Below are 15674 nucleotides of genomic sequence, written 5' to 3'. Positions count from 1 at the left end.
GGAACATTGAGTGTTACCACTGTGGCAAGAAGGGCCATATGAAAAAGGATTGCTACAAGCTGAAAAGAGAGCAAAAGGATAAGAAAAAGAATGCAAATTGGGGTGCAAATCAAAAGGAAGAGAGTCCAAGGGAGGACAAAGGAAAAGTGAAGATCGAGGAGATCAATGCAGTCACACATGATAGTGACAATGACGTTCTCTTCATGTCTAGTTTATCTGCAGAGTTGCTTACCACTTCAGATGATGCATATTCCTAGGATTGGATTTTGGATTCTGGTGCTTCATTCCATGTTACTCCCCATAGGGAATGGTTCTCCACTTATGTTAATGGAAAGACAGGTTGTGTGCATCTTGGAAATGACTATGCATGTGTCATAGTGGGAGTAGGTGACATAAAGTTTTCTTTTGCAAATGGGTCTGCATTTGTTTTGAAACATGTGAGACATGTGCCTAAGTTGACCAAGAGTCTTATTTCAATGGGTCAGCTAGATGATGCTGGTTTTCACACCACTTTTGGCTTTCAGACTTGGAAATTTCAGAAGGGCTCTATGCTTTTGGCCAGGGGTGCCAAGTGTGGGACTTTGTATCCCTTACATGTATCAGGGGTATTTGATCATGTTGTTGCAATAAGCGAGCAGCCAAGCACTTCTTTGTGGCATTGTAGGTTGGGGCACATGAGCCAGAATGGAATGAAACTCTTATGCCGTTTGGGTTATGTACCACATTTGAGTTTCTCTGATTTTGAATTTTGTTGGCACTGTCTCTATGGGAAGCAGACTAAATCAGCCCATAAAAGAAAGGGAAAGAAAGAGTTTGAAAAGCTTGATTTGGTGCGTTCAGACGTATGTGGTCCCATGCCTACATGGTCATTAGGTGGGACTGAATACTATGTGACATTCATTGATGATGCAACTAGGAAACTGTGAGCTTATGCCATAGCTCGGAAGAGTGATGTGTTCCAAGTATTTCAGAAATGGCTGGCCTTGGTTGAGAATCAGTCAGGTAGAACACTTAAATGCCTACGGACTGACAATGGTGGAGAGTATCTCTCTCATGACTTTCAGCATTTCTATGATACACGTGGGATTAAGAGGGAGCTCACATCCCCTCATACTCCAGAACAAAATCCAGTTGCAAAAAAGATGAATCGTACCATTCAAGAAAGGTTGCAATGCATGCTTTCCAATGCAAGTCTTTCTAGTGGTTTTTGGGCTGAGACAATGAAGACTGCAGTGCATGTGATCAATAGATCACCTGGTAAGAGTTTGGATGGTGGTATTCCTGAAGAGGCATGGAGTGGCAAGGAGCCCTGTTACTCTCATTTGCGTATATTTGGGTGTGAGGCATATGCACATGTGCCAAAAGAGCTTCGAAAGAAGCTAGATCCTAAGTCTAGGAAATGCATCTTTCTAGGTTATGGTGAAAGTGGAGAGATGGGCTATCGTCTCTGGAATCCAGAAGCAAAGAAGATCATACGCAGCCATGATGTAGTCTTCAATGAGAAGAAGATGCATAAGGCACCCATGAGGGATGTGGAAATGAGGAGAATCACTTTCCAAGATGTGAATCCACCTACATATGTTGATAGACAGCAAGCTGTCCATGCACCAAATGTGCAAGAAATGGTACCACCAAGTACTCCCACAGGTATACAATCAAGGGTAGATGATGGATCATTGATGAGCCAAATGTGGCTGATATGCAGGTGGGACAGCAATCTGAAATGCCCTTGAGAAGATCATCTAGAGTGTCTAGACTACCTGATAGGTTTGTTCCAGGGGTAGACTATGTGATGCTTACTGATTGCGGGGAGCCTTCTTGCTACAGAGAGGCTATGAATGCATGAGGATCAACGCAAGTGGGAGTATGCTATGCAATCAGAGATGAGTTCACTTATGAAGAATAAGACTTGGGACTTGGTTTCTTTGCCACATGGAAAGAAAGCATTGCCATGTAAATGGGTCTACAAAATGAAGGTCACAGGTGATGATGTGCTTAGGTACAAGGCCCGTTTGGTCACTAGAGGGTTCAAGCAAGAGAAGGGTGTGGACTTTGATGAGATATTCTCTCCGGTTATGAAGATGACCACACTTAGATGCATGCTTGGACTAGTGGCATCAGAGGATATGGAGCTTATGCAGATGGATGTCAAGATAGCTTTCTTGCATGGGGATTTGCATGAGGAAATTTACATGGTGCAGCCGGAAGGCTTTTAAGAAAAGAGCAAAGAGCATTTAGTTTGCAAGCTGAAGAAGAGCCTCTATGGTCTTAAGCAAGCGCCTAGAGAATGGTATCAAAAGTTTGATGCTTTCATTCGGTCCCAGGGTTTTAGAAGGAGTGAAATTGATCATTGCCTCTACACTAAAAGGGCTAAGGATAATAGCCTGATAATCCTGGCACTATATGTGGATGATATGCTATTGGCTAGCAAGAATACTTATGAGCTAGATGCATTAAAGGCCAAGTGGCATGAGGCCTTTGATATGAAGGATTTGGAACTTGTAGGTCATATTCTTGGTATGCGCATCATGTGTGATCAGAGTAGGAAACTCCTTTGGCTTTCACAAAAAGAGTATGTTACAAAAGTATTGCAGCGTTTCAATATGGAGGAAGGGAAGGCAGTGAGTACTCCATCGCCTCCATGTGTGAAACTGAGTCATACAGATAGTCTCAAATCAGATGAGAAAAGGTCCATGATGGCCAAGGTTCCTTATGCATCAGCAGTTGGGAGTCTTATGTATGCTATGATAGCTACTAGACCAGACATTGCATTTATAGTGGGAGTTGTTACCCGGTATATGGCTAATCTAGGAAAGAGGCATTGGGAGGCAGTTAAGTGCATCATGAGGTACATGAAGGGTACCAAGGAGATGTGCATCTGCTTTGGTAGAGGAGACATGCGTGTACTTGGGTACACAGATTCAGACTATGCAGGGCATGTGGATAGTAGGAGATCCACTTCTTGTTATGTGTTCACCTTTGCAGTTGGTGCAGTGTCGTGGATGTCACATGCACAGAAGTGCATTGCTTTGTCTACCACAGAGGCTGAGTATGTTGTAGCCACAGAGGGTTGCAAGGAGGCTATATGGCTTGATCAGCTAGTGGGAGATTTGGGGATTCATACAGGTGTACCGACATCGGATAGTGATTCGATGAGTGCTATTCAGCTAGCATGGAATCCGGTCTTTCATGCAAAGACCAAACAGATTGAGGTCAGGTACCATTTCATTAGGGAGGTACTTGAGGACAAGCGCATAGAGCTTGTCAAGGTTCATACAGATGATAACCCTGCAGATATGCTGACGAAGAGTCTACCTAGTCAGCGGTTTGAGTATTGTCGTGTCTTGATGGGCATTGGATAGTATGCTCACTGGTTGTTCTCCCTTAAAGGCACATTGTCCTTTAAGTGGGAGGTTGTGGGGGTTAAAGGTCACTGTGCCTTTACCCGGGGTATGTACAATACTAAAACACATATATAAATGAATGAAAAAGAAGAATAGGGTGGTTTTGCACCCACCAAAACTTGTGTGGCTCTCTGTTTCTCTCTCTCCCTCTTTCGTTCTTGCTTCTGTTGAGAGCACTCTCAATAATCCCATATACAATAGTGCAAGTCTGGTGCACTAAAAGTTACAAACTTAATACATTCACTAGGATTTGAGCTAGGCTTTTAAAAACATCAACTTTAGCCTCATCAATTTAAAATCATAAATTAAATCCATAATCCTTGTTGGATGTCCTTTATTAGACATTATAATATTTGAAGATCCTTTCTTTGCATGAATTATTATCGAAATGACTTTGCATACTTTGGTATCAACACATCATTCATTGAAAATTTGATTTTAGGCATTGCACTGCATCAACAAAGTTGAATATATCATTTGAAATCTCACCTCAAACCCAAGGGATAACTTGGTGTCCTTCAAACGTAACTTGTGTAGTGTCAATAAATTCATCATCTCATCTTCAATCAGTTCTTTAAAGCTTTGTCCATTTTAGAAACCTGTTCTTGTAGATAAATATTATGTACTTTGAATACTGATTACACATTTCTTCATCACATATGGCTCTGGTGGGGAGTTTGAAACTTGAAAGGGGGGAAGGATAGTTAAATGTGGTCTCAGAATGGTCCCAAATATGATAGGATGCTAAGCCCCATCATGCTCCCTACTGAAGATGGGGAAAGCAAACCCAAATGGAACCAACTTTGTGGATGCGTTGGGTCCCATTCCATGCATAGCATGGACTAGTTTGGAATCCAATTAACTAATTTGATTGCCTTGGTGATGGGAAAATTTTCCATAAGGGAAGGCCAAAGAGGGGGTTATCGGTTCCCAAATGCCATGAAACTTAGTGGTGGCATGGGTCATTATAATGCCTAACACCCTATAAAGGTTGGTCCCACTAGAACCACATTGCAATATCCTTCACATTTTTTGACTCCCTAACCCAGTAAGAGGCATCCCAAATTTGGGCGTTTATTATGGCAAATCTAGATATTATGTTTTTCTATGCAAGATACTTGCCTGAGATGTTACAGGTCACACCATTCACACCAGATGGTGTCCACTGAGATCATTGCTCTAAGGAGGGACACTACATCTCCATGAATATTCACATAGAAGAATCCATCACACGTTAAAGTATGGGCCATTGGCATGTTCATCATCCACGTATATATGGTGGGTCATATGCTTATATGTTGCATAAATGGGGTAGATGGTTAGAAAAATTAGAACTCAATAAGGGATCCAAGTGTGTGTTTAAATAGTCCTTATGGACTTGGAGCAAGCCACATTAGGGTTTAATATGTATTCTATCATATTCTCCTTTTGCTAAAGATGGAAGAGTGTACATGTGTATGGTGGGGCATATGTGTATATATTGTATACATGGGGTACATGGTTAGGAAAATTAGAAGTCTACAAGGGATCCAAGTCTATGATTGGTGTTATAATTTTAAGATAGGAAGTGTGCTAGTTAAACCCTCGTCCATTAAACCAAAAAAGGTACTTCTATTGCCACATTCTCATCACTTCATTTTATAAATTCAATAAGAATCAAATTATACAGTAAAACATATAAACTTAATAAAATTCTAAATTTATGGGAAATCACAACAAATTCATTGAAATATATTTTAGCTCAATACATCTACCTGCTCGAAACTAGTTTCAACTAAATCTAGTGTACAATTAGTCATTTGTGGTGTGCTCTCTAGTTGTGCCCTCTCTCCTCATCTCCACTCTTCTCCTCTCCCCTCTTTATATTTTGTCACCACTTCCCCTATTCCTTGAGGATATCAATAGGCAATTCCATGTCTCAATCACATGACTATGCATAGAGAGTGGGCGGGCTGCGGAGGACATCCCTAGCGAGGGTCGCATCTGTACTCTATGTGATAGGCATGAGATTGAATAAGAGGGGCTTTGACTTTCTAATGCCCTGAGTACTATAGGATCTGAGGTCATTAGTTTTGTGTCTTAGGGATGGGCTCGATCCCCCCTCTAGTTTCTTGTCTTATCCAAATGAAAGATGCTTAACAACCTTCATTCAAGAGGCTGTCTGACATAGAAAGCAAGTGCTCAAAACACAAGCGAGATCATGGTGCACAGCCTGAGTCCACTTAGAGCATGATCATTGAGTTTTTCCAACAAGATAGCCCAGACTAGCAAGCCCCTGGGAGACGACGAAGCTGAGGTCTAGAGTGAGAGGCCCTATAGACTTGCCAACAGGTTGATGCACTGGGGACCTTCCCTCCATGGTCACTAGACCAGAGGCATGATTGATACGTCCAATGCAAGAGTATATATAGCTAGGAGACCCACAGTGGACCGCACTTATCGACCATCGCCAATGTTTTATCACAGGTTTTATACCACTACGACCCTATACACTGCGGGCTCCCCCTTGGGCTTGTCCTTTTGCTAGCTTCTAGAGTGTCACCATAGTTATGCCACACCACAATTTCCACTTTTGTCCATAGGCTCAACCACCTTCATGTATTAGTTTTTATGTGATTATGTTGCATTTGTCTTGGGTGTTGATGCCCACTTCAAGGCTCTACCCACACAGCTCATTGTAACCGATTCTTTCAATCTCATAGACCCTTTTGATCTTTTGAAGACTTTTAATAACCCTTCTTTCTTCCATTCTTTCCCTCTTGCGCTACTTTAGGTTGGGTTACAACTTACATCTTACGTTAGGTTGTCAACTTTTAAATGAAATTTCCTATTAAATAGGTGCCCACGACATTGAAAAATGGGCATTAGTATTTGTGGTGGGCAACGTGAGTGTCGATTAAGTTAAGGTCTAAGGGAGAAATTTTGTGAAAGACCCAATTAAGCTAAGGGAAAGGGAATCCAATTAAAGAGGCACGGTTTCTAGAAGATTCCACGATCCACTTAAAAATCTAGCCTTCTTGCCTGCACCTCTAGTTTCCTCCCCCTTTGAGTCCCTCTCGCTCCAGCAATGCCTCTAGTCTCTAAGTCGCCTTAGGCTTCTTTCCTGATCCCCCTCCATTGGAAGATTCATACTTCTCTTCCAGTCCCATTGCTGAAGACCATAGAATCTGCTCTTTCGGCTCTCTCATCATTGTAAATAGTTGCATTTCTTCCAGAATGGTGTCGACAAATCGGCCTCGGGCTTCCACTGAGCTTCTGGATGGAGAGGTAGGCTGAACGTGAGATGGGCTAGAGGAGAGGATTCAGAAGAAGCGAGGGTGAGGATGGGCGATGCTGAGGGAGAGATGGGGAGGGAGGAGGGGGTGGACTGTGCAAGAGGAGTGAGCTGAGTGGAGTGAGAGATGTAGGCGGAGAGATGGGGGAAGAGATGAGAGTGGGGAGAGAGAGGGGACAGACATTGATGAATTAGATTAGGTTAATTCAAAATTAGCTTGGGTTAATGTAACATGCAATTAACATATTAATTGACCCTCTCTCATTCGTGTCACGCAGCAACCTCTCCACCCAAATCTATCACGCACCCTCTAGAATTTTCTTCACAAAATTAGATATTGGATGCAAGCAATTCGCAGTGATAATTGTCATTAGAGTGATAGATACGAATTTAGGAAGTAGAAGGAGCCATCCACTCCCCCATATGAAAATTAGAAGGAGAAGGAGCCATTTAGGAAGTAGAAGGAGCCATCCACTCCCCCATATAAAAATTACGTTAGGTTAAGTAGATCCACTCCCCCATATGAAAATTACGTTAAGTAGGTCCACTCCCCCATATGAAAATTATGTTAGGTTAAGTAGATCCACTCCCCCATATGAAAATTATTAACCTAAGTTAATGGCCCCTCCACCCCAAATGAAATGATTAACCTAAGTCCCTAACCTCCCTGCATAGTTCCCTCCCTCCCCCTCATCTACCATCTCTCTTTCCCTTGCCTCCCCCTCAACCCCGTCTCACCTCCCTTGCCTCCCTCACCTACCCCTCCCCATCCCTCTCTCCTGTTTCACCTCCCCACCTTTGCCTTCCCATCATCCATCTCCCTTGCTTGCTGCCTCGTGCCTCCCTTACTTTGCCTCCCTCGCATGCCCCTTACTTTGCCTCACCTCCACCATCTCCCCTTGCCCCTTGCCTCCCCTTCCCTCTCTTGTTCCTCTCCATCCCCCGTAGCATTGCCCTCCCGCCTTCCCTCACCCTTCTCCCCTCCTCATCTTGCCCCCCCTTCCCCTGTTCCCTCTGCCTCCCTGCCTCTCAACCTCCCCTTCCCCTCACCCCCTTCCCTCCCTACCTCTCGGCCATGCTCTCCTCACCCATTTCCACTCGCCTCTCTGCCTCCCCCTTCCCTCTTCCTATACTATTGGGTTACATCAGCTTATGTTAGACTGTGTTAAGTTGGGTTAGGCAAGGTTACTTTAGGCTAGTTAGATTATGTTAGTAAGGCATGTTAGGTGCATTGGGTTAGGTTGGGCTAGACTAAATTAGAGTCTCTTTAGTCAAGTATGGCCTTTAAATGCAATGCAAGGTTTTTGAGCATGGGATTTTCATACCAAAAAATAAAAATGTCGGTTTAAGTATCATGCTCCTCTCACAAAGTTTACAAGAAAGTAGAGCCATTAGAGGCATGGTGACTTATCACCATTGAATATGGTAAAGCACACGTGAGAGCAAGGTGATACCCTCTCATAAGCAGTCACAAGTCCTTCAAAAGGTGCAGTCACTCCACCTCAATTGGCTTAAACAATTAGATTAGGTTAGTGAGGCATGTTAGGAACATTGGGTTAGGTTAGGCTAGGATAAATTAGAGTCTCTTTAGTCAAGTATGGCCCTTAAATGCAATGCAAATTAGTTTTTCAGCATGGTATTTTTATACTAAAAAATAAACTAGGTTGTGGTAGGTAGCCTTTCCATCGTGGAGCACATTACTGGTAACTCAAAATTGAACTTGAATCCTAATTTTTAATTAACTTTTTAAAGGAAAAAGGCAAATGAGTAAAAATGTGGACATAAGACACGACGCAGGGTCCATTAGGACCCGATCCTCCTTGCAAATGTCAAGGGTGGTGATTTTTTATTGACTTGGCCATATTGTTTGTCCATCTTGGGAGTTGAAGCCCAACAAATACATGAATAAGGCGACTCACAAGAGCTCTCTTCATATGAATAAAGGTGTCTATATCTTTCGATCTTACATCTAGCTTGGATTTCCTTGCTCCCTCGCATCGAAAACATGCATTAAAAGAGAGAAATGTTGTAAGAATTCATATTGAAAAGAAGCAATTTTGAATGGACCAATAATTCAAAATATTTTTATGATAACATATAATATATAATTATTATAACCACACAGTGTGTAGGCAGGGAGGCAGCGCGCTTCCTTCCCCAAAGAGTTATAATCCGAGGGAACAGACCCTTCCCCATGTGCCAAGAATATAAGTGCCAATAATATAAACGCCAAGAATATTAGCGCTAAGAATAAGTCTCGCGAATGGATAAGGTGTTGGCATATTACATGAGTGTCAATAGTCATAATCGTAGTCGAACATGGTAAGTCTAGTGCAAGTTCCCTTCCTCCCATCTCTTTGTTGAGCTTTGAGCTCGAGTTCCCTCCACCAACCCATCAATGAAACTTGCAAGCTTTGAATCTGTTTGCAACGTCCAGATTGATGGAACACTGGATATCTGTGTCCAACCAATGAAGGAATTAAAATGCATAAAGCTCTTCCAAAAGCAAAGGATAATCTGTGTCAGATTCTTTTCGAACAGAATGGGATTTCAGAGGAGTGTACACCTTTTGTCCTCAAGGATCTTGCTCAGCCCATGATTTCGAAGTCATTACCTTATATGCCTTGACTCTTAAGTGCCACTGTTCCCTTTCCTAGCTTCTTCTCTTCATCACTCGTTGCTCCCTTCCCTGCCAAGGCATTCTATTGCACCATGGATTTGTAAGCCTCCAGGAAGGCATCGTGCGGTGCTTAGCAAATTGTCAAGCCTCTAAACAACCATATGCAATATCAAGTTCAATTTGAGGGCCAATTCAAGAGTTGGCAAGTAGCGAGCGAGGCAACTAAAGGAGGATTCATCGATCAGCTACTACGAGCCAGACCCTCTCCCTGAGATCATTGCATCAAATTCGATCGTGAGGGTGTGCCAGTGAAGTCTTATTTGACAGATGCATTGTTTTTCTATTCCAGAAATTGAGGTCAATTTTCTAAATATATACGGACAAATGCAAGTTGGCAAGCAACTTGATGTGACAAATTCCACACGAACTTTTAATCCCCAAAAAACCCAATCAATCGTCTTACATTTCGTAAAAGTCTTAAGTGCTTGAATATCATTTACGAGGATAGCTAGATGGAAAGGCATGGTCGGTAAAGGCTGTCTCTTCGTTGTAGGAGGAGCCTGTGATTGGGTTGCACGTCTGTGTACAGTTTTGCTCCCCTACATCTATGGCACAAGAATGTATCAAGAAATTGTAAGGACAAAACGTTGCGTAGCTTGTGACACCAATTCAACTGATCGAATCAAGTCTGGAGAAACAACAAAGGGTAGAGCTTGACAAAAGTGTGTAATCAATAGCAAGAGGCAGTGCAGTCGATTGTTGCCTATCGACTCAGATTGCAAGTTACCAATCAAGGAAGCATGGCCCGTCTCCCCAACGTTGTCCCTTGCTACTGCCAACTTTGAAAGTAACGTTTTCTCCACATCTACAACATTAATTCGCAGTCGCTTCTTGCAATCTTGCTCGTAGCAGTCTTTTGAATCTAGAGAATTGTATGCCATCTTGAACCCCCTCCTAAGAAAGTACAGATACTCAATAAGGTGCGCCACCTGCTCCGATCGATTACCATTGAAATTCGGCTGAGAGTTACCTCAAGGGACACGCTCGTCGTCACGTCCTTTGTTGTTTCAATTATCAAACCAGTGGGAGGGTTCAATGAAGTACACCTTCCACAGCCTGTGCACTACTCGAGGTCCATTGTTTCCACGTTACTCATAGTTTTGGGCTTTGAATGCAACAGTCAATTGCATGCAACATCCCTGTGTCTATAAACTACTCGGTGCTTTCTATCAATTTAGACAACGGATTTTACAGAGGCGTTTGAATGAGATGATTACGAGTTGCCAAATGCAGATACTTGAACTTAAGAGTTTGCAATTAAGCTCGAATTAAGACTTATACAGCTTAAACACAAAGTCACATCATTGGAAAATGCAATATGATTGAGGGGCCAAGACCAGCCCCCCCCCTTATCCAGGCTCACTATATTCTTGAAAATGGAGATACAAGACCAAGGTGCAATGCACCTTTCAAACTGATGAACTCAGTGAAAACCTAGGACCTAGATACAAGACTGTATCAGTTTGTATGCTACCACATGTGTGGGACAGGTGGACTGACCTACCAGCTCAGATTCCATGTGGCAATCTGCCACGTGTCAGCTACCACGTGTCACTCCCAAAAACCCTAAAATTTCAAAGTTGTCAGAATTCAATTCTGATCGCACCCACGGGTTCCTAACAGCTTGGACTATCTATTGACATACTCTAAGGTCATAATTGAGCCATACTGAGCTCATTTAATTGTCGTCTTATCTTGTATCTCCATTACTCTTGGCATGCTGCCAGGCCCACACCCAAAGCTCAGGGAACATTCTCTTGAATGGTTCCTAGGTCGATATGCAATCTGTGCATTTGATTGGTCCCATGTTTGGGTACTCAGGTTGGGTGTGGTTTCCAGATGTCCCTCTCAAAGAGAGGCCATCACTCTTGTGGGTCACTAATGCCCATAACCCCAAGCAAGGGGGTCCACCCTCAAATGCCAGACCTAGTCCCCATTGTCTGTAACTGAATAGTAGGAAAACATTTCATTTCTTAATAAGCATACTATTGAAAAACAAAAAGAAATAGTACCAAGCAAGTGGATACATGTTGAGGTAGGATGACATTCCCTCTGTCTTTGATTCGATTGTCCGCAACTGAAATGCTTCCTCATAAGCATCTAGGATTTCAAGACACTCCTGAAATGTAGCTCTGTCCACCCATTGGGCATCAGTGGATGGAAACCCTCTGAACTTCAAAAGGTACATTTTGCGAGTCATGCCTCGCGAGTTGTGCCTCGACGTCCCGTAGTGAAGTTATGCAGTGAAGTTATGCAAAATAATTTGCTCTGGGATCAACAAGATCTCTGTGTCCTGTACTTCAGGTGCATCATCCAGTGTGGGCTCTTGAGGTGGTTCCCCAATGAAGGGTTTCACCAAGCTTACGTGGAAGACATTGTGGATCTTCCAATGCTCTGGAAGTCTCAATCAGACTGAGACATCATTTATTACCTGCAACACCTGAAAAGGACCATAATATCGAAAGGATAGCTTGAAGTAGATGCGCTTTTTGCCCACTTTGGTCTTTAACCGGGCTTTCTCAAATTTCAATAAGACCCATTGGCCTTCTTTCACTGCAAACGCCCTCCGTCTTTTATTTGCAGTTACTCTTTGTTTCTCATGTGCCTTTTGAATGGCTGCTCGAACTGTAGCATAAGCAGAGTCATAATCCTCCACGAATTAATCAACGGCAAATATTTTCTCTTTTGTTTGCATGAGTAGAGTTGGTAAAGATCTACCATATACAAGTTTGAAAGGAGCTTTTCCAGTGGAGGAATGAATTGTGTTGTTATAAGCAAACTCCACAAGAGGAAGGATTTTCTCCCAAAAGGTTTGCTGGTCATGCACATAAAATTTCAGCAAATCCAAGAGTGTACTATTCGTAACTTTAGTTTGGCCATCCGTTTGAAAATGAAAAGCTGAGGAGAAACTTAGAGGAGTTCCAAGGTTCTCAAACAAAGCTTGCCAGAAGTTACTAGTGAACTTTGAGTCTCTATCTGATACTATAGACTTGGGCATGCCGTGGTGTTTAAAGATGTGTCTAATAAATAAATGGGCAGCTTCAGGTGCCTTGAGATTCTTTCTGCAAGGAATGAAGTGGGCTTGCTTGCTAAATCGATCTACTGTCACCCAAATCATGTCATGATTTTGATTGGTCCTGGGATTTCCTGTAATGAAGTCGATGGTGATGTGTTCCCATGGTCTCTCAGGAATGGGTAGGGGCTGAAGTAAACCCTTGGGTTTTCCTCTCTCATACTTAGCTTTTTGACATGCGAGACAAGCTGAAATGTAGGCAGCAGTGTCCTTTTTCATGTTAGGCCAGTAGAAAAATTTATCCATGTCTGAAAAAGTGGCCACAATACCCCTATGACCAGCATAGGGTGGGTTATGGCTTTCCTCCATCACTTTAGATCTAAGCTGCTTTGTGATACATAGTTTGTTCTCCATGAATAAATAGCCATCCCTGATGTGGTAGGCATGATGGCTGCCTCCATCTTTCAAATGTGCCCATGGCTGAGCAAAATCAGCATCTCCCTCATAGAATTCTTTGAGGGTTGTTAGCTCATCATGATAGGGAACTGAAATATGGTGAAGCCGTGGTCTATGAGAAAGGGCATCAGCCACTACATTCTCTTTTCCAGGAGTATATTGTATTTGAAAATGAAATGATTGTAGAAAGGTAGACCATTTCATATGTCTCTCTCTGATCACAGGTTGAGTTAGAAAATATTTAAGACTTTCATGGTCACTTTTTACAAGAAAATCTATCCCTAAAAGATAATGTTTCCAAAGTTTGAGAGCATGAATTACAGCTAAGAGTTCTTTTTCATAGATATCATAATGAAGTTCAGCATCTCTTAGCCGTCAGCTTTCAAAGGCCACAGCATGACCATCTTGGGTAAGAGAAGCCCCAAGGCAATCGCCACTGGCATCAGCTGCTACTAGGAATGGTTTCCTTAAGTGAGGAATGATAAGTACAGGAGCTGTAGTCAGGGCATGCTTTAGAGCATTAAAAGAGTCCTTTTCTTTTTGGATCCATTTGAACTTCGAATTTTTCTTAGTGAGATCATGTAGAGGGGCTGCAAGTTCACCAAAATGCCAAATAAACCTTCGGTAATATGAGCATAGGCCTAGAAAAGACCTTACGTCATGGGCATTCTTCAAGTCAGGCCACTCTACAATTGTCTGTATCTTGGCTGGGTCCATACGAACACCTTCTCGTGAGATAATGTGACCAAGATAGTGAATCTCATGAAGAAAGAACTCACTTTTCTTCTCATTGATGTGAAGAGCATTTTCAGCTAAGATTTGAAATACAATCTTTAGATGTTCCTTATGCTCTTCCTCATTCTTGCTAAAAATGAGGATGTCATCAAAGAAGATGGTAGTGAACTGTCTGTAGTTCCTAAACAACTGTTCCATCAGCCGATTGAACGTGGCTGAGGCATTAGTAAGGCCAAATGGCATTACCATATATTCATACAGCCCAAATGTGGTTTTTAAGGCTGTTTTATGAATGTCCTCAGGTACAACTCGTACCTGATGCTAGCCACTCTTAAGATCTATGCAGCTGAAAATTTCAAATCCTCCTAAACGATCAAAGATATCGTCTATACAAGGAATCAGGAAACGATTCTTAACCGTCTGTTTGTTTAAGGCTCTATAGTCTATGCACATCCTGAAGGTTTTATCCTTCTTTTGGACTAGTAAGACAGGAGAGCAAAAAGAAGAACTACTGGGTTGGATCAATCCCTTGTCCAAGAGTTCTTGGACTTGCTTGAAGATTTCATCTTGTTGAGATTGACTAACTCTATATGGGGGTCTATTTGGAGGTGAAGACCCTGGAACTATGTCAATTTTGTGATCCTATGGTCTCTCAGGAGGGAGGTGACTAGGAAGTTCCTGAGAGAAGCAACTAGAGAATTCCTGAAGGAAATCTAATCTTTCTTTTGTGAGAGGATCTGACTTTTCTTCACTTGGTTGCTTATCGCATACAAACACTAGAAAAGAACATACTCCTTTCTCAAGCAAATTGGGAGATCGTGCATGACTTACCATAGGAATGGTGTTTCCTGAAACTCCCGTTGTAATGCTCACATCTCTACCCTTATGTTGGAAGGTTAGAATATTCTTCACATAATCGATTCGGGGGTTGACTTGCTTATGCCAGGGCATGCCGAGAATTACATCTGATCCTTGAAGTGGTGCCACCATGAAGGGTAGATGATCCAAGTACCCCTGGATGTGTACCCGAAGCTCGCCGAAGATGGGGTACACCTTCTCTTCTTGGTTCTTGAAGGCTGCAATTGCCTCCAAGGCTTCTCCTTTATCCTCTGGGGCTATCCCCAAGTTCTGTGCCATCTCATGAGAAATAAAGTTGTGAGTAGCTCCACTATCGAACAAAAACAAAGCGGATGATCCTTTACCTGACCCCATGTTTTCAACAAACTATGGGTGTCGTTTACAGCTCCCTTTTCTAGAGATGCTTCCACCTTGTTAACTACCAAAACTGGCTTTTTGAGGGTTGCTTCTTTGTTGCTGCTATTTTTGGCAACTTGAGGGCATTCGTAGAAGTTGTGGCCTCGATCGCTACACTTGAAACACCACCCTTCGGAGTAACACTTTTGCTTCTATTGTGGAGACAATGAGCTGAAAGTGCGGGCTGCTTTCTTCGAAGGAGGCTGGCTGGCTGACTTTTGCTCTTTTGGTGCGTCCTTTGCTATCTCCTTACCCTTTTGTTCCTTGGAAGAGGTTCCTTGGGACTTCCGCTTGTTGTTGCTACCATTCCGCTTGTTGGAGAAAGATTGTTTCTTCTCCACCTTCAAGGCGATGTTGATGGTGTCTTCGAGAGAAGTAGGAGTGGCAATGTCCACCTCATGCTAAACGATATACCGTAGGCCAGCAAAGAACTTCCTTTGATGCTCTTTTTTATCCTTCCTACTGAATGCTTGAACTTTTAACAAAGTATCCCAAAAACGATCAATATACTCACTGACTTTCTCTTCTTGGCGTTGGCAGAGGATGTCCCACTGCACCATTGTATCTCTCTTAAACTCCTTAAGCAGGAAGTGCCTCATCAAGTTCTTCTTGAAGCGCTTCCAGGTGTGGGCTTGCTATCCAGTGTTGACCATAGCTGCCCACCAGAGTGAAGCACGGTCTTGCATGTGCAAGACGGCAAACCGGATCTTCGCCTTGTCTTCGTACTCGTCCCCCTCAAAGAAATACTCGAGGTCTCGGATCCCAGGCCAGCAAGACCTCAGGCTTGTCCTCTCCCTTATACTTGGTAAACTTGAAGAGCTTATCTCCAAGAGGTACCTTATGCTTTGCATACCTTCG

Source organism: Dipteris shenzhenensis, chromosome 7 (assembly GCF_047967505.1).
Source record: "Dipteris shenzhenensis isolate YYH24624 ecotype China chromosome 7, Dip_SZ_1.0, whole genome shotgun sequence".
Taxonomy (NCBI): domain Eukaryota; kingdom Viridiplantae; phylum Streptophyta; class Polypodiopsida; order Gleicheniales; family Dipteridaceae; genus Dipteris; species Dipteris shenzhenensis.
Note: the sequence above shows the minus strand (reverse complement) of the source record.